This window comes from Parasteatoda tepidariorum, chromosome 11 (assembly GCF_982258835.1).
Source record: "Parasteatoda tepidariorum strain Cologne lab strain chromosome 11, Ptep-v5.0, whole genome shotgun sequence".
Taxonomy (NCBI): Eukaryota; Metazoa; Arthropoda; class Arachnida; order Araneae; family Theridiidae; genus Parasteatoda; species Parasteatoda tepidariorum.
The window spans coordinates 16,958,455-16,978,644 of NC_141765.1; the positions used below are offsets into that span (position 1 = coordinate 16,958,455).

The window sequence follows — 20,190 nt, forward strand, 5'->3', positions numbered from 1 at the left end:
GAGAAAGTGGACATTGCCGATCTATCTTCCCTCTCTGTTAAAGAAAATCGAAGAATCCGATGGATTAGACTTATTCAGTTACTTTTCTTATAATAAAAATTTATAAACAAAATTATAGGCCGGGATAGCCTGGTCGGTAGGGAAAATCTTATTGCATTCGAAATCCCTCAAAATTCTCAGAAAGCATTTTATTACTTTCCTAAGAGAGCTATTTATTAATTTATTTTTAAGAAAAAAATCCCGCCTACTTTCGTTTTAACCTGAAACGGGGAGTCATGAAATCATTCACGAACTGACCTCACGTTTCCATCTGCCGTTTATTTACAATCGCTATATTGTGAAAGCCAACATATTCTTGCTTTCGTTCGAATTTTCGTATTTAAATTCAACTATTGATAGTCAATAACTATCTGTATAAATAGCTATGCCCTAATGTAGCTGAATTCAAATGTGGGTTTAATATAATGTATTTTTATAATGTTAAATTTCATGATACCCACTGAAATTTCATGATACCCACAGTTGACGAAATTTTCCAGTTCTGAATATTTAAGATTTTTTAGTTAGAATGGTGTTATGTATGGTAGAATGGTGTTATGGATGGTTAGAATGGTGTTATGTATGGTATTACTTATTAAAAAATGCAAAAATATGTTCTTTCGTTTTTATTGTAACCATATCAATGCTAATTTTGAAGTATATTTAAAATTCATTTTAAAGATTTATTTTCGTGTTAAATGAAAGAAATGATGAATCAATTTTTTTTATAGAACAGTTTAAGATTTTAAAATGCAGGAAAGCTAAAGTTATTGATATTTTTTTATTTATTTCCAGTGTGAATTCAATGCAGGGAATTGTCTTCAGCATAGCAGCAACCTTTTAAAAAACTTGTGATCTCATAAAAATTTTAAACTCATTGTTTCAACAACAAAAAAAAAAATTAAGTTAATTTTTTTTTATATATTTCAATCGATTTCATTAACTGTATTTTAATTGCGCTAATCGATGTTGTTAGAGTATTTGAAATCAAGCATATGCATTTATTTAGTTCTACATTACAGAAACAGGAATTAAATTTTATAAATGCATATGAAATAATTTTAGAAATGGCAAAGTTCCCATTTAATCGAAGAATAAAAATACTGAGAAAAATATCAACATTACTGTCGTTTTTTTTATTATTATTTACTAAATAATAAAGAATGTGCATTAAAATTTCGTATCATCTTGCATAAGTTTATTTTTCATTATTATTCTTAGTCAAACAAAAACGTCTAGCTTAATGATATTCGCTGAAATTATGTGGATAAATTAAATAACATTAAACGAAATTTTATGTATAAGGATTGCGATGATGATGGACAAATATACTTCAATGGACCAGATTCTTTAAAGTCTTGATTCGTTTTCGGCACTACCGAATGCTAACATAAAGTAAAATTAACATTATCCTCAACTCAAACATCCTTACAACCGTCTATTACAAAACGCGTCTCCTTCATAATTACATTGTTACAAAATGTCTATCAAATTTTTTTCCCTCTATGTTACCAGCATCCCTACAACCATATATTACAATACATTTCTCCTTCAATACTCTATTTCTACAAAACATATATCAATTTTTTTCTTCTATGTTACCGTCATCTTTACAACCATCTATTGCAAAACACTACAAAACGTATATACATTTTTTTCTTCTATGTTACCATCATCCATACAACCATATATTGCAAAACATAGTTTTTTTCTTTTTCTTTTATGTTACCAGCATCCCTGAAACCATCTATTACAAAACGCAACAAAACATCTAACAAATTTTTTTATATGTCACCAACCTCCCTATAACTATCTATTACAAAACACTTCTACTTATAATTATATTTCTTCGGAAAAAAAAAACCTATCAAATCTTTTTTCTTCTATGTTACCAGCATCCCCACAACCATCTATTACGAAACACTTCCACTTATAATTACATTTCTACAGAAAAAAAAACTATAAAATTTTTTTTCTTCTATGTTGCCAGCACCGGTTGTAAATGATTAATTACTTTTTACATAAATTGTATATCGAAATAAATTCCATTGTTTGGTTTACTAAATAAAAATTTTAAACACTGTATGTAAGTTGGATTATGAAGTTCCATACCTTAAGATACTTAAAAAAATACATTGAATAATGTATAAAATTTATGAAATAAGTTGATTTAATATACTTGTAAATACATTAACATTTCTGTTATTTTACAATGTTCTTCGTTACTTTGCCTTATGTTGTGATTTTCAAGCAAACATACAGTCCCTGGCCAATTTATTACTATACGACTATAAGATTCTACGCACAATAAGATTCTATGTAAAATCTTAATTAGCAGGTGATACTATACAGCTTTATTGTTTTTACGCGACTGAAACCGGTTAGCACTTGTTTATGTTTCTTTCATTAATTGGTTAAGTTCGACGATATATAATATAAATTTGACGATTGGATTAATTAGGCGATGTATTATATAAATTAGAATATTTATTATATCAGGTATTATATTAGTACGTTATAATAATTAGGCCAAACTATTAGGCACACTGTAGTTTTTTAATAATTAGATGTGTTGCACGAATTTATATGCAATACTTCTATATTTAAACATACATGTAGTGGGTTTTTATTCAGGAGATTTCTTGTATACTTCCCATTTGTATTTAATTTTATCATATTGCATTACAATGTTAACCAATTGATAACATAACCTTAAACAAGTGCAAACCGGTTTCAGCAGAGTAAAAACAATAAAGCTGTACATTATCACCTGATAATTAAGATTTTACATAGATTCTCAAAGTGCGTCTAATAATTTGGCCAGGGACTGTATGTTATAAAAACGTACCTGAATTCTACAAAAAAAAAAAAAAAAAAAAATTAAGCATTTGTTGTTTAAATTTTTTAAAATTTTATTTTTTTCCCAAAAGTAACCGATTGTGAAATATTTTAAAGGTGGTACTGTAAAAATTCCAGGTTTGCATTATTGAACAATATTTATGTTCGATGATAGTATTTGAGTCATCAGCATTTTCCTTCAGCATGAATTCTGTTCACTATATCCAGAAAGCATTCCTGAAATAAAATAACATATCTGTAAAAAAATATGCAGAAAATGTCAATTAAAACTTACAACTGCGTAACAGAAACTATTTCATTTTGTTTTAATTATTTCTTAAATTTTTTTTTTTTTGCAATTTTAATAATTTTTAACAACAAGCTAACAACAATAACAATAACTTTCAATAATAATTAAATAACAAGCACATATTACAATTTGAATAGTTGTGTGAATAAGACCAATGCAACTAGTATAGAAAATTTTACTGTCCCCACCCCTCTAAATACCTTCAAACACTTAAAAGTTACTTGTCATAACTTATTATAATACGTTCTAAGAGCAATGATTGTTGTACGTTCAAACTATTAATTAGTAATTCCTTATGATAGCATAGAGAATACAAATTGCGCAGCTTTGTTTAAATGGTAAAGACAAATATATTCGATTTAATTTGCAAATGAAAACACAAAACACATCGATAATATTTATCTGGATGCTATGTATTAAAGGTACAATTTTAGACCATTTTTTTTGACAAAGAACATTTCGATAAATATATTTTTTTTTAAAACTGTGATGTATATTTTTCATTTAGTTTATTTTACTGCTATTTTTATGAGTTGTGAACACTTCTGTATAATATTAGTAATTTAAATATATAATATTAGTAAATACATTCTGTTTAGAAATTATGAAACTAAGCTAGTTTCTTTTTTCTTCTTCTTTTTTTTAAACTTGAAATGGTATTTGACAAATTCGACTTTTTGAAAATGTATAAGTATTTTACAAGAGACCAATCATATAGTGGGAAAAAGTTGCAATTTCTATACATGAAATAAAAGTAAAACAGATGTCTTAAAAAATTGTCGTTAAAATAAATGATTTGTTCAATGATTTGGCTAATGGTGTGTCTGAGCATCATTTTATATTTCAAAAAACGTTTTTTTATTTCCATTAATGAAATTTTTTTTGCGTCGTAATGAATGCAATTTTAGGATATTTCAATGACAACAATACTACATACTTAAAAATTTCTAAGCTTAGCCTAAAATGGTTTAATGATACGAATGTTTTAAGTTTCTCCTTGAATATGCTAAGTAACTAGCCCTGATGATGTTTAAAAGTACAAAATTAGGAACAAAAGCTTATTTTATCCGCGTATAATTATCTAATTTTCAACTGATTATGAAAGGATAATTGTTAAATTATGGGAGGTAGTGGCAATCTAACAATGTGGTTTCAACAGATTATTCTTGATTGAAACGAAAGCTTACTGCCCATATATTTTATTATATAACCGTCGTTGAACACCCTACCCAATTTTTGGGTTTACGACTACTAGAGATCAACTCCGTAGCCTGGTAATTTCAAACTAATTCAGAAGACAAGGGATCACCTGGCTAAGGTATTGGCTATGGTATTAGCTTTCGTGGAGGACTTCTTGATGGAATTAATCCGCATTTGCGTTATATGAAGAGGAAAGCCACGAAACATCCTATGGTTAGTCTGAATGCAAGGTGGCTAACTCATGATCCGTCTACAATTGAGAATATTTCACGTTAGCACTGTGGTCGGGGCTAACCGGGTGCGAAATTCATATTGATCAGCCATCGATGGGATTCGAACCCGAGCCGCCTCATTCAGAGGCAAGCGCTCTATTCAATGAGCTACCTCGGCTCTACGGCCCATACATGTAAGTTTTACTAATTGTGTGTTTTGTCTAAAAACTTATTAATACAATGATGAATATCTACATAAATATACAAAGTACTTATTTCTTATTCTCGCAATACTAGTAATACGTATTACTACAATTGGTTAAACGTCACTGAAGCATTAATAGTTTAATGATTTTTTACGTCCTCTGGAAACTGAACAATACCATAAATTTACATAAAAACGCATAAAATTGATATCTTCGTATAAAAAATCTAATGTTCGCATAAAATAGTCTAACATTCTCTAATTGAAGTTTGACTGCGATCACACATCTGAGATAATGCTATTCTTATTACGATATATATAAAACGAGCCTTTCTGATTCTAACATCTCGTATTACGTCGTGTACGTAGGCAATATTTTGTACGTATAAACTCGTTGTTTGCCTGAGGAGGTGCTTTTTCTGTCTGTTGATCATGCAGGGGTTAAGAACTATAATTTGGCTAGCAATTTTTTCAGTAATTGCTCTACAAATAAATTCTAGTCTTATTAATAAATTTATAAGTTCATATCGTGAAAATATTAAGTAATATATAATAAAAACATTAAATAAAATTTTAAAAAATACATATTAAATACTTATTCTATAAATTAATATATATAAGAATATTAAATTATTTAAAATACCAAGTGATACTCACATTCATGTCTGTCATTTTTTTACATGTAACACCATCCATAGGATTAGCACACGTCGACTAAAAATATATAAAATTTTCTTTAGAGAAAAAAATATATTTCATCAAAATATTACAAAAAGATAATTTTTCTACCCTCTTAATTTGCAATCATATTTGTTATCAGTAAAGTTAAAAAAAGTATGATCTAAGTTATAAAATATGCCAGTTTTTGGAATTCTATGGAATACCAAAAACTGTCCAGAAAGGCATGATTCAATTTAACAAACTTTGCTGTTCCAATTTATTATTTTGGTATATTTTAAATAAATGTTTTAACAACTGTCTTTTTTTCTCACCTCATATTATATGTATATATATATATGTATATATCTTGGCCAAAGAATACCTAAAGAGGCCTTTTCATTTCAATTCTAACCTTCAGTAAGGATAGGTTCGAAAAGGGACGAAATATATTGCACCTCCAAAACCCGTTCTACTGTCTCCCCTACATTTTTTGTGGGGGTGCGTGTGTGTAACCCGAAACTAATCGACTAACCACTGTCGCAGAAGGGGGATTGCAACCTGCGGGGGTCAACTAGCTTTCAAAAGATATCAGAAGAAACTCACTCTTCATCTTATATTATGATTTTTCTCTTTCTAAGAAAAACTTAAAAAATATTTTTTTTTAACTCTAAAACGACTTTATTTATTTTCAAAATAGTTTTATCATTTTATTTAACATGCACTTTTTCTAATTATATCTTGAATTGTTTATTATTTTGATTTGATTATTTAGAGAACTAATAATAACCAGAGTATTTAAATTTATAAAATTTTACTATGTAGTCATATGAAAGTAATTCATATAAAGTAACTACATTAAAAATAAATTTATATTTTCTCTATAGATCAAATAAAGTTTGTTAATTTTTTAAAAATTGATTAAACTTTAATGATTTTAAAACTTTTTATGTTAAAGTAAAACCTTGAGTTCAAGATTTTATTTTTTTATTACGTATTTAATTTTCTTCTTTCAATTACAATTCAAATACAAATATTTTTCACAATCTTTTTTTAATTTTAATTATTTTTTTTAAAGATTGTTACACCGTTTTGAAACTAATTAAATTCTACCACTTTAAAAAACTATGTTAACATTTAATCCATTGTTTAAGCAAATATGGTTGCTTACTATGTAAATTTTATTTAGACTTAAATATTTGAATTTCGCAATTTGAAAAAACTAAATTAACCTTCACTAAAAACTCACTTCATTTTAATTATTACTTTTGCTAACTACAATTATTATTGTATAAATAACTCCGAACTGGAATTATGATTCGATCTTAAAAAATAAACACCGGGGTTATTTGTCACAAACAAATTGAAACATCAAAATTGAAAATTATTCGATTTAATTATCACAAAATTTTAAATCATATTAAGACAGATCTAGTTTCCGATTATATCACTTAACTTATTCAAATAATTTAGCTCGGATACATTTAAAACTTCACCCACAAACTCATATTCATCATTTTTACTTACATTATTTCTTCTCAGTTATAGTTACTTTAAAAACTTATCGCCAGAGATATTATTTAACAATAATACAAAAGAAATTCCTTATTGATCTAAAGCAGTTATTTAGTATAAATTTATTAAACTGCATATTTTGAGAGCGCAGTTTTATATGAAGTTTATTTTAAAGGAATAAAGGAAAATATAACTTATTAAAAAGTGGATATATTTTATTTATCAGCTTTTGCTTGTTAAAAGGTATTTATATTTTATCAAATAATTTTTATCAAGTAATATCTTGTGATTACTTTATATAATAAAGGAACTTCATTTTTAATTAAATTATTATAACCCTAATAACAAAGAATAATGGTAAAAGGGGGTAATGAACGCATTTTATTTGTAAATGTCGTAAATGAAAGGACAAATAAATAACTTACAAAAGTATAACTTATTTCTAAGAAATTCCTTAAAAACTATCTTTGATAAGCTTTATAATTTTCTAAACGTAGAAGTAATATTATAAGAAAATTGATGTAACTCTTTCATTTCAGTTATGAGGATTCATAAAAAAATACCATTATTTCTGTCGTAAAAATAAATTATAACATTTTCGACTAATAAGCTGAAGTGACAGTTTAAATTTATTTTTCTAATAGATCATTTCGATGGATCATTAAAAACAACAAAATAAAACAATTCTATGTTATTTTACATTTTAGTACATAAATTTGTGAGACTGCTCACTGTAATTAATATAAAGATTTATCAAAATAATCGAAATTAATTTATAAAAAGTACGATAACGAAATTTTTGAAAGAAAAGGCATTTATTGGTTTTGATTAAAACTCACAACATAACAACAGATTGAGACAAGTTTACTTTACAAAATTTTATCAAATACAAAAATACAGAAAATTATGGTTATCTAGGAGATATATTCATATAGATGGCATGCTGGCTAACCCTGGGAGGTTTTCGTGTTTTTCCTCTTTATGTAATGCTAATGACGGTTAGTTTTCTTATATTTTAATTAACTATAATAACACTAATTAAAGTTTGCAGTATAGAAATTTCTACTAAAACTCTTCTCCATGAATGGCAAAAGAGGGTCAGGGAAGAGAAATTAAAATAACACATTGATTACATACTTTGTTCTAGCAAAAAGTTATGAATAAAAATTACATTATACACTTTTAATATGAATTCGAAAAATTTCTCGTTATTAAATACATAAGATATTGCATAATTACTACTCTTAATATATATTTTTAGAATATTGCGAAAAAAAGTTTTAAAAAGTGTATTAATTAGGAACTACAGATCAGGGAATCAACTAAGGAATCAGGTCTGAAAACATCAAAACCAGTTTGACTGTCTGAAGTAACAAAAAGTAGCTTAACTCTAAGTATTACAGCTTATTTTTTAATTTATCGTGATGAAATTTCGTGGTGTTTATAATAATCACATTTCTCATTCTTTCTATTTCATCTGGCAATCAAACTGGTTTCAATATTTTCAGTGTTGCGTTCCTAAGCATCGATTCATTATATTTTGATATCGTTTGTATTTTTCTCTCGTGAATATTAATTATTACCACTAATGTTCTTTTACTTCCTTTTTTTTTAAAAGAATTTTACAATACATGCGTGTATTTTCATATTTTTCTTCATTTGCTGATTAAAATGAAAATTTCATAATACTTTAGTGTTCTTGTGTATTTACATTAAAGCACTAAAAACAGGGTTAAGTGCTTGCTCATGTTTGGATGATGCGTGGTCTTGTGTACTAGCTATTTTTTTTCCTTACCGTGAAAAAACATACTATCCCAGCTATTGGAGTAATTAAAACTATTTACGGAATGAAAAAATTGGAACCTTTTAAATTTTTTTAATGTAAATGTTTTTTTAAACCTACAAATGAGTGTACGATATATTTTTTTTAAAAAAAAGGAAAACTGCAGTTTTGTGATGCTTTATAGTATATTGGAAGATCTTTACGTCATCAATTCGATTTTAATTAATCTCACTTTATTCGGCAGCTAATTTTTTTAATTCTGAAACATCTCTAAAAAACAAGAAACAAAGTTTAAAAAAAGGGGAATCATGTATTTAAAAAATGAATTCCATTCTCAAAATAAATAAAAACAAGAAAATTATTACTACTAAATAAATAAAATGTATATAGAATGAACGAATTATCAGCAAATATAATTTTCATAATAAATTACAAGCTTATAACTAAAAAGAAAGCTATCGGTTTTTAAAGCGTTCCCAATATCAGTTCTTCAGGAGGACAGAGAGAGAAAAAGATTTTCAAAAGGGAGCAAGACCTCCCACCGAGAAGATTAGTGAACTTGGGGGTGGAAGTTGCCTTCCTCCCTTACTCAAAGGTAGAAAGTGACTTGTGTTTCAAAGGCAATATTACAAAAAGTAATAAAGATTAAAAAAATTAACCTACATTTTCGTGGATAGGAAAGATTGAAAAAATTATTAGTATTTTTTTTTAAATGATCACTCCGATTCTTGAACAAGAAAAATCGATTCAAAGTATGACAAGCCCGCCATAGACTTTACATGTTAAAAGCAGAATTGATGAGTCTGCTTGGTGCAACACTTTTCTCCCGCCCGGCAACCACGATTGTGGACCCGACTTTCTGATCATTTGAGCGCGCCCCTTGTTTTTTGTTCGCCAAGGTATATATATATATATATATATATATATATATATATATATATATATATATATATATATATATATATATATATATATATATATATATATATATATATATATATATATATATATATATATATATATATATATATATATATATATATATATACATTTTATTTTCTGTTTTTCTACGTGATTTTTATTACTTAATGTGTTCTATTCTAGTAATACAGTCAAAAGCCACTTTAAAATCTCCAAAAAAGACGGCATGTCTCAATTCTATATTGCTTCATTTTTTTTTCAAGATTTTGTCTTTGCTATTGAATCTGATGAACTGTCTGATATAATGGGCGATCTTTTGTAAAATATTATTATGATTTTAAACAATATTAACGCCTGCCTGTTGCTTAACTTTCTTTATAAAACAACGAAAACTCTCTTTGAGTTTGAATCTATCTTCGGGCAGTTTGGATTTATGATTCTTACCTTTAATCCCTTTCCAATATAATTAGAAGTAGAAAAATAAATCCTTTAATTAATTATAATTAAAAAGATACTGCTGTAACAGAGAAGCAGAAATTGCCCTTAGGCATATTTGATTGATTTAGGCATATTTTTAAGCGCACTTAATGTTAAGCTTAAAATGATCATCTTTAAGAAAGAATAATGTGTTTTATTTAATGCCAACTCAGAAATATTACTTTTTAAAAATATAAGTGCTGCCACAATTCTTTACAAGAGAAAATTATTTCCCGTAACAGTCCCAAATCAGAGTAATATTTAATTTTGTCACATTTTTAATAAATATTTCAATTTATGTATTTCTTATTATTATATTAATTGTATGCCCAAATAAATCTATAACTTAAGATTTTTCTATGGAAATGTAATGGATACCTATGAAAATTTTTAATAAAAACCAAAATATCAAACACTCTAATTTCTTGTTTCTTCCCGCAATATACATGTACCTTCTTGAAATAGTATTTAAGCATAGAACATAAGTAATTACAAATACTTACTGAGTAATCCCCTACTAAGAGCTGCACAAGTTCAGCAAAAATATCAATCTTAAAAAGAGAAAAATACATTAGATAAATTGCATGTTAACCTCCATATACATATGCAACATAAAAAGCCTCAAGTAATCTTTTTATGTTGCTTCTTTATCTAAATCTTCTTCCTTATTTTTTATTTTAGACAAAACTCTATTTCTCACACTTTCATATTCATATCATATCTTTTAATCTATTGGCTTACAGTTATGCATTAATTAACATTTTATAGTTTTCCCTTTACAAACCGTGAGAAAGACCTTTTTTTCTCTCGACGTTTTTAACAGACCAATTATAATTAAGATTTCCTTTATTCTCTAAAAAGAAACATTTTTAAGGATTTATTTTGCTGGATTTTCCCTAATGTTTATTGAAGAGAACTTCGATTTTGTGTCACTTGAATGCTAGCACTTCATGAATATTTCTTAATAATTAATAATTACGTATAGCCTGGTGCCTGAAACCCCTGCTTATTTCTAGCTCTCGGCGACGTTCTGATAAGCCGGCAGCGTGAAAATCATTTGCCAGGCATAAATTATTAGACTTTTCTTCTTTCTAAAAAAAGAAGGCAGATTAATAAGTAAACATACTTAAAAAAGAAATAAACTTAAAAAATAAATAAATAAAAAAAGTATAAAAACAGCTCTGGCACCAACACTTTGCTGAAGATGGAGCGGTTGAGAGGAGATGCCGAGGAAAAGGCTCTGCTGCAGGGAAAGAAAAAAAAGGAAGTCCCGCTACTAAGGGATGAACGTTTTCGATTTTGTTTTCGAATTCTGGTTTTTAATGTGACAGCTTTTCGGCATTTGCAAAAATGAAAAAAAGCAGTAGTTCATATTTATAATTATTACATATTATTCATATTACATATTATATTCTTCAATAAGATTGTGGTACAGATAAATTCAAAATTTATTTGTGCTCTTCGAAAGTGATTTGTGGTAAAAAATATTATATTTATCAGTAAAATCTTGTGGGCAAAATATTTCTAAAAATACTTTTTGTTTTTACTCTAATTATTTTCAAAGTGTATCAGTTTTAATGCAAGGGGATAATTGTTATTGTTGTTAATTTACGTCGCACTACAGCTGCACAATGGGCTATTGGCGACGGTCTGGGAAACATCCCGGAGGATGATCCGAAGACATGCCATCACAATTTTGATCCTCTGCTGAGGGGATGGCACTCTCGCTTCGATAGCCCGACGACCTGCACGCGAAGTTGAGCACTTTACAGTAGCACAGTTTAACGAGGACCAATACCGCACACCCTCGGTCCCTACGCAGACTGATCCAAGTGGTCACCCACCCGCACACTGACCGTAGCCAGTGATGCTTGACCTCGGTTGCAAGGTGATAACAGTGGATAGACTAACGATTTTAAGTCTTTAAATGAGCTTATCAAAAAATCAGTTTTTTGCTTATTTTGCACCACTTTAAATATGATATCTCATGTTGTTTTTAAAATAACTGTCTACAATTTTTTTTTCCGATTATTAATTATTACAGTACACATGTTTTGAACTACTGACTAAAAGAAAAAGTGGAATTTCCTTTTTTTATGCATGGTTTTTCGCAGACAAGTGCATTTAAAAGTTTCCTTTTTTAAATACATTGATCGTTAACTCAGTAGTAAATACTCTTGATTTTAATAGAATAGTTCAAAGCATAGTTGATAGCCTTCTAAATAAAATCCTCAAAGGATTTCTTGTTTTAAGCGATAGAAATTTTTTGACAGTGTTTAGCGTGTATGCAAAAAATGACTTATTTTCATATGAAAATGGCCATTTTGAAAAATAATAACAATAATAATATAATTTTTTGCTAGTTTTATAAGCTTTTACACATAAAACAAATAAACTATTTTTTAAAATTTTATATTAATATTTTTAAAAAAAGTTGCCGAAACCAGTCTAAATTAAGTCAAATTTTTTAATGCTTTCTTGGGGAAATGGAGCAAAAACATATTGAAAACAGATGAAAAAATTTATTTATTATCATTCATCACATTATAAAAAGATTTTGATTAAATTAAGGTATAAGGTACCGGCACTTTTGGGTGCATCATCCATAAAATCTATTTTACCTTAAAATGTCTTTTTACTGTTAAGTATTGAACTGTAATTTTTTCAGCAATATTTATTTAGAGTGATTTAGTGATTTTACTATAATTATAAGAGTAAAAATTACGGTTAATTGATTTTTCTATGAACACATTCAGGAATAAATAGATTTTAAGTTAAAAAGTAGTGACAACAATATAGTATTTTTTACTGTAAATATATCCGGGAAATTTTACGGTGTAGTTTCTTAAATTGGCATAAAGCTGATCACTTTTAGAATTATTACATTTTTGTAATAATATACAAAATATAAGGGAATGATTGCTAATAGAGGTGTAAATGATAGAGACGTCTAGACGTAATGTTTATGATGTTAACAAAACTTTAATAAAAAAACCTCTAACTAGCTCAATGTCGGTAGTAATCGTTATATTCCCTACTTTGTAAAATAATCCGAATCAAATTATTGTATAAAGGGTCCCGGTACTTTTTATCGTGAAATTCATTTTTATCTGAACATGTTGCTACAAAAAATTCATTAATACCGGAACTTGTTTCAAAACAAAAAATCTGAAATACCGTAATTTTTACAGTAGAAATTACTGTAAAATAATTGAATCACTCTAATTAAATACATATTACAGTATAGTATTTTGTGGGGAAAAAATAGATTTTTCGTAAAAATAGATTTTGCAGATGATGCACTTAAACTACCTGTTCTTTTAACTGTAATTTTATCAAGGATTTTTTACACTGTAGGCGCTTTTAAAATAATAAAATTTATGAATTGTTGTAAATATGTAACTTTTACACCATACCCGTTTTTCTTCGGTCATGACACAGTAATCTTTAAATACTGCTGGTATGGCTGGCCACACTTTTTCGGCAAAATCTGCGAGAAGCTTCACAGTTTTCGTAGTTTTCTATAAAAATTATGTTAAGCCTTAAATATTTAGTTAATAGTACAGTGAAAGAAGAAAGGTATCACCCTAAATAGCTTAAATGTAAGTGAGGAGATTTTCACTTTCTAAAATTCAATATTAAAATTGAGAAAGATTTGATTAAGATTGGTATAATGCTTAAAATCAAAACTGTTAATTCTTAAGTATTAATTAATTTACGAAATTAGGTACAAAAAATTACCTTCGATTAAAGACATTACCTACTTTATTAATTGATTTGAATTTTTGACTCTCAAAACTGTAGGGGGTGTAACGGCTTTCTGGACAATATGGTCCCAATATTTTTGTCTGGAAAGTGGACGATATTTGTGGCAACTAGTAATTAGTTTCAGTTTTCGCTTATTTTTAAGAGAATCGAAAAATTATAAAAATCATTATATACTAGTAAATTCAGTATTCGTTCTAGTAAAAGTACTAATTCGTTCTCCATTTAAAATAGCTTTGTTAATTTATGGCCAAAGATTGGTAATGTTAATTTTACTTTTTGTGTATCTCTTAATATCTCGGAAAATTTTTTACCGAATCAAAACTTTTTCGTACAAAATTATATGCACATATCCCCATGCAAAAATATTTTTAATAATTATTTAGAATAAAACTATTTATAATAGCTATTTATTATAATTATTTCTCATAATTGTTTTTCATAATTATTATTTAATTTAAATATGGTTGAAAGGAAAATTGAATGTAAAGGTATACAAATTTTTACCTCATTTTAAAGAATGTAATTTTATATGCCAAAATTCAAAGTTCGAACGAAATCGGCAGAATTGGTCACGAGAAATTGAATTTCAGCTATACGACGTATCTAAAATTCGATTTTCAGAAGCTACTCCACCGATTTCGCTTAATTGTTTTTATTTTTACGAATAAAATTGCAATTTCTTATAATTTAAAATTTTTTGACCTTCAATAAGTAAAATAATACATAATAATAAATAATTATTAAAAAATATTCATTGCATGACCTTATTTTTGACGAAACGAATTTTATAATTTTGTGCATAATTTTCTTAATCCGCTTAAAAAATTTTCCGATATGGCGAAAGGTGCAAAAAGCAAAACTAATAATAAGGGATAAAACTCTGAAACGCTCTCTTGTCCGAAATATTCGGATTGCGGCTGCTCCTATAATTTTCAGATTATGAATCCACGAAAAACATTACTGTTTATATGAAGAAAATACGTCTTTGTGCTTATCAAGGCAAATCAGGTTTTATGAGAGCAACTATAGGTTAGAGTCCAAAATTTCACTTCACCGTGTACGTAACTGCGAGTTACTCTCGAGTTACTACCCGGTTAGAGTAACCGCGCAAGCGCAGTGAATGAGTGTGTTCATTTACTTCGTCGGTATTTCTTATATTTCTGCTCTTTTTTGTTTCAAAATTTTAATTGTTTTGAATTTCGATTCGTTTTTTTAACCTGAAGATTTCCCCGTTTAGAGCAACCGCGGATACGAAGGAGATTTTTTATTTATTTATGTTTTCAAAAATAACACTTTTGATGTTCGGTTGCTTATGTTCAATGAGGTCAATTTTTTCACTTGATGCAACTATAATTAATTTATATCTTAGCCTTGCCTTCAAAAAAATATAGCATACCATAATATTAATAAAATGAAAATTAAATAATACTTTTGATGTTCGGTTGCTTTTTTTAATGTTCAATGAGGTCAATTGTTTTTACTAGATGTAACTACAATTAATTTATATCAAATAAGTGCTTATAAATAAAATAAAAAATAAATAACATTTTTCATGTTCGGTTGCTCTTTTTTATGTTTAATAATATCAATTTTTTTACTAGATGTAACTATAATTAATTTATTTCAAATAAGTGCTTATTGTAGGCGAAAGCAAGTGAAGGGGATGAAACGAAGACAACATGGATATTATTACAAAATTATTTATTAAAAATAAGAATTCTTTGTAAATAACATAACATCATATCTTCATTACAGTACAAAAGCATACATGCCTTTTGTTACAGTAAACTTGTTCCTGACGAATGTTTAGCTGCGTTCGCGAGGACAATACTCGATTCTTATGAAAATATCTATCGTTGTCATCTGCCTATTTTCAATTGTAATTAAAATTAATACTTTCTGGGGTAATTTAAAAAAAAGGATAGGTACATCACGTTTTTAGTTTTCAGGGCGATACTGAACACGGCTTCTTTAACTCAATTTTAGAAAGGACTTTTTTTTTTTAATTCTTTAAATTGTCTTGCTGGTGTAATCGTAATGCTGTAGAGAAATGCTTTCTTATTTTAAATTACAATATTTCTGTCTGAGAATTATAAAATCTATATCAATCCTAAACGTTGATTTGGGAAACACGTGAACAAGATAAATTACATTTAATGAATTCAAGGTTAAAAGAAGAAAAACGTTAACTTAGTTAATGAGATTATCACCTCAAGTATTCAAGAATTAATATCTATTATAGGTAATATTTTTAATGAGTATATTGTATGACTAAACATTAGTCGAACAATAGATAAAAAAACAGGTCTTTTTTTTCCCGTCCTTTAGCACTCGCAAACAATTTTATAGACACCTCAAAACCATCTGTTGTTTTTGCGGTTTCAATTTCAATATACAGCATTATTGTTGTGATTCATTCAATATGTCTTCATTTTGTTAAAATTTATTTTAAAAAAGAAAATTTTTTGTCGACGGCTGCCGTAAAACAATTCATAGATTTATAAATATTTTTATACATTTATAAACTCATTCATTTATCAGACTATTCTCTAAAATGCGCTTCAATGATTCGCCCATAAACAAATTCATCACTGTTATTTATTGCTGACTCGTATTTATTCACTGATTCATTGAGTGGTATTCTTTCATTCCTTATTCTTACTTCATTCACTCGCTGTATCTAAAATTGTTCATGATGAGTTCTCGTGATGAAGTATACTCGTAATAAATTATTTATTAAACATAACATCTTAAAAATAACTGTTTAAAACAAATTAAAAATGACAGGGCTACCACTTGATGAAAACAAGAAAAATAGTTGCTTTAGTTGCATCATATATGAAAAAAAGTCTCCTAAATAGTCTCCAAGATATATAATATAGTTGCTAACATCATATCCTCCTCTAACATAATTTTAATTATTTGTGCTGTAATAGCATAAAATTCAAATAACATGCAGTTAGATACTCATATTCTATAAAAAAATCTACATTTATATGTGGATTTGCCAACAATATATTCTTTCACACTATGCATAAAAATAGGGAGTTTTATTTTTATCTGTTACAGAACAGATGAATTTGAAACTTGAATTTCCTTTCTCGGTTCTAATTTGCAGCTGCTTAGTTTAGACATTAAAAAATAATAATAATAAATATTGCAATTTAATTCCGTTTTATTTTGTTTATTTTTCATAACTGACACATTTCCAAATTTTAATGCTTATCAAAAAAATTACGATCACAACTCGACAAAACAAATATCACCACGTACCTTTTTTTCTATTCTAAATAGCTCTAAAAAAATTAACAACACATTTTGTGTAATTAAAGACAATTTTTTTAATTTTGCTAATTCGTTCAAACTAAAAAGAGGGGAAAAAACTTAATCCTCAGAGATATTAGCTTTCTGAAGCAGGACCAATTCCATCAGTCTGATTGGTTAAATAAGTCTGTCATGCTTTTGACATCAAACAGTGAGAAATAATAAAGTTAGGATGAAACGAAACCACGGCAAAAAATGGGGGAAGCTCATGAAGCTATTCTTCATTTTAGTCGCTTCGGCTTAAAAAAGTCGCAGATTTTACGCAAATCATTGCAAATTAATAATGTTTTTACTCACATTTCTACTAAAATAGTCGCCATAGTTGCTATTGCTTTAAAATAGTCGTTTTAGTCTCCAATGGCAGCCCTGAAATGACCTCGTATAAAAATTATTAAAAGAACTAACAGTCATCAGATTTAATAATTATTCCTACCAAATAACTTCTGGGAAAGATTAGATACTTTCTACTCGGACTAATATCAGTCCATAAAATTTAATAAATAAATAAATAAAAACCTACGCGCAGCGCTAATTACAACAATAATAAACGTTTAGATAAATCAGATGAATAAAGAAGTTATCAAACGCGCTATTAGCAAAGATTTTTCAAGAAAAAAAATCTTAGAATCTTTCCCGAAAATATAATTTAATAATTTTTTAATATATCAAAGAACAGAACTTGTAAAATATTGTAAAAGTGTTTCTATGTTTCTTGTTGTAAACTTAAAATTTACTAAGATCTTGTAAATTAGCCTTTTGGTCTTGTTTATAAATTGTTACTTTAAATTACATGTCTTTCTTTAAGACGAATTTGGATTTCTGATCCCCAGAACATGGGGGGTAACCGCAATCTTGAACAAATGATGCTCATAGGTTGATCAGAAGAGCGGGTCAAAGCTTGGATCTGTTATGTTTGCGTATTTCGCTATATCTCGAGAACTTTTTACGGGGATTTAAAAAAAAAATGGAAAAACAATTATAAAATTCGTTTATTCAAAAATAATTCCCTCAAAAACAAATAACTTGTATTTTGACATGTAAAATTACATTCTTTAAAATAATGCAAAAATTTGCATTACCTTACAATTTTTCATACATTATTAAATAAAATAATATACAATAATAAATTTTTTTTTTTACTTAAAGTTATTTTTTGTATGGAATTTTCTTCGAATGAACGAGTTTTATAATTGTGTTCAAAAATTTTTCAATTCGCTTAAAAATATCTTGAAATATGCAGAAAGTAAAATTAATATTAAAAAAATATTTTATTTTGTCCTTGTCACTCTATATATAATAGTTAGCACAGGTGTCGCTAAAATTTTTGATGTTGCAAAATGCGATATGAGGCGGGTTAACAAATTCAAATTAGCCTACATTTAATGTATACTATTGTCTACTTCGACTATAGGCATTCCTCTCCATTGCTTTCTAATTATTATTAATAGTTGCTTTTGAGGGGATTATTGGGTGGACACTTTAATAATTTTTAGTTTCAAATGAGATTTTTGATACTAATACCAAGTCAAAGGACAGGTATCAAAATTTCAAAAAACATATACATAAGCTAAGAAATATGTATAGAACATCTTTATAAAATATTTTATTTTATCCTAGTCACTCTCTGTATAATAGTTAGCACAGGTGTCGCTAAAATCGATGATGTTGCAAAATACGACATGATGTGAGTTAAAAAATTCTATGTAGCTTACATTTAATTCATACTCTTGTTTACTTCGACTATAGGCATTCCTCTCCATTGCTTTCCAATTATTATTAGCTGGGGCGGAATAGCCTGGTTGGTTGGGGATTGGGCCCATGTCCAAGAGTTCGATCCCAGATGGGCCAAAGTAAATGGGGACTGATGCACGTTAAATCAGTCGAGTCGCAAAGTCCTCCATGTTCCAATAACAAATCAATACCTATGGGGGTACTGATTCAGGAGTTTCCTTGTCTTCTGGATTGGTTCAAAATTACAAGGCTATGAAGTTGAACATAAGTAGTCAGAAACTCAAAATTGGGTTGGCCGTTCATTGACAAATATAATATAAAATATTATTAATAGCTAGTTTTGAGGGGATCCTTTGGAGGACATTTTAATAATTTTTTTGGTTCAAATGACAACTTTGATACTAATACCAAGACTAAGGATAGGTTTCAAAATTTCGAAAAACATATACATATGCTAAGAAATATGTATAAAACATTTTTAAAAATAAATTTATTTTGTCCTTGTCACTCTATATGTAATAGTTAGCACAGGTGTCGCTAAAATCGATGATGTTCTAAAATACGATAGTTGGCGAGTTAAAAAATTCTTTATAGCTTATATTTAATGCACAATTCGGTTATAGGCATTCTCTTTTTTAGTAATAGTAAAAAAATTTTCGCGATAGTGACAATGTTTCCTTTTCCACCAACGGCTTCCGCGTATATTATACGAGTAGAAACTTAAGGTCCATTCCCTTAGATTAGAGGCCACCAACCTTCTTGTATAAAGAATCATTCTAGAATACTGGTCAGATAGCAAGCATTATTTCTTTTTTTTTCTTCATGGTAAATTCATAGTTATACAGCATGAATCACTTTAAAACGATAGTCACAAAGAGTCATCACAAGTGAAATTATCAACAGGCACATGATGACCTTTACCTTAAATTCTCAATTCTTGAATGCATATTTCAAATGAATTTTGTATTTCAATGAAAAATTCATAAAACCTACATTTTTTACACAAACACACAAAAAGAAACTTTAGGCCCATTCTAAAAGACGTAAATATTTTTCAATTTGGAAAAAGTTTCTTTTAATGGTAAATACGGGCCAAGGTGGTAACTTTTTAAGAACATAAAATTTTAAATGTAATTTCTTTTTTTTGGTGCATTCCATGAGGAGGCTATTTTACAAATTTTGACATGGTTTTAAATTTACAAAATAAATT

At 27.7% G+C, this 20,190-nt stretch overlaps 1 long non-coding RNA gene across 1 annotated transcript; it reads right to left on the minus strand.

Moving 5' to 3' along the window:
- Positions 1-2,926: 2,926 nt before the first annotated feature.
- On the minus strand, positions 2,927-6,363 carry LOC122269189 (uncharacterized). Its single transcript, XR_006225037.3, has 2 exons — positions 5,462-6,363; positions 2,927-3,114 (listed from the first exon to the last, which is right to left on the minus strand). It is a non-coding gene; the product is annotated as an uncharacterized LOC122269189 (long non-coding RNA).
- Positions 6,364-20,190: the final 13,827 nt, after the last annotated feature.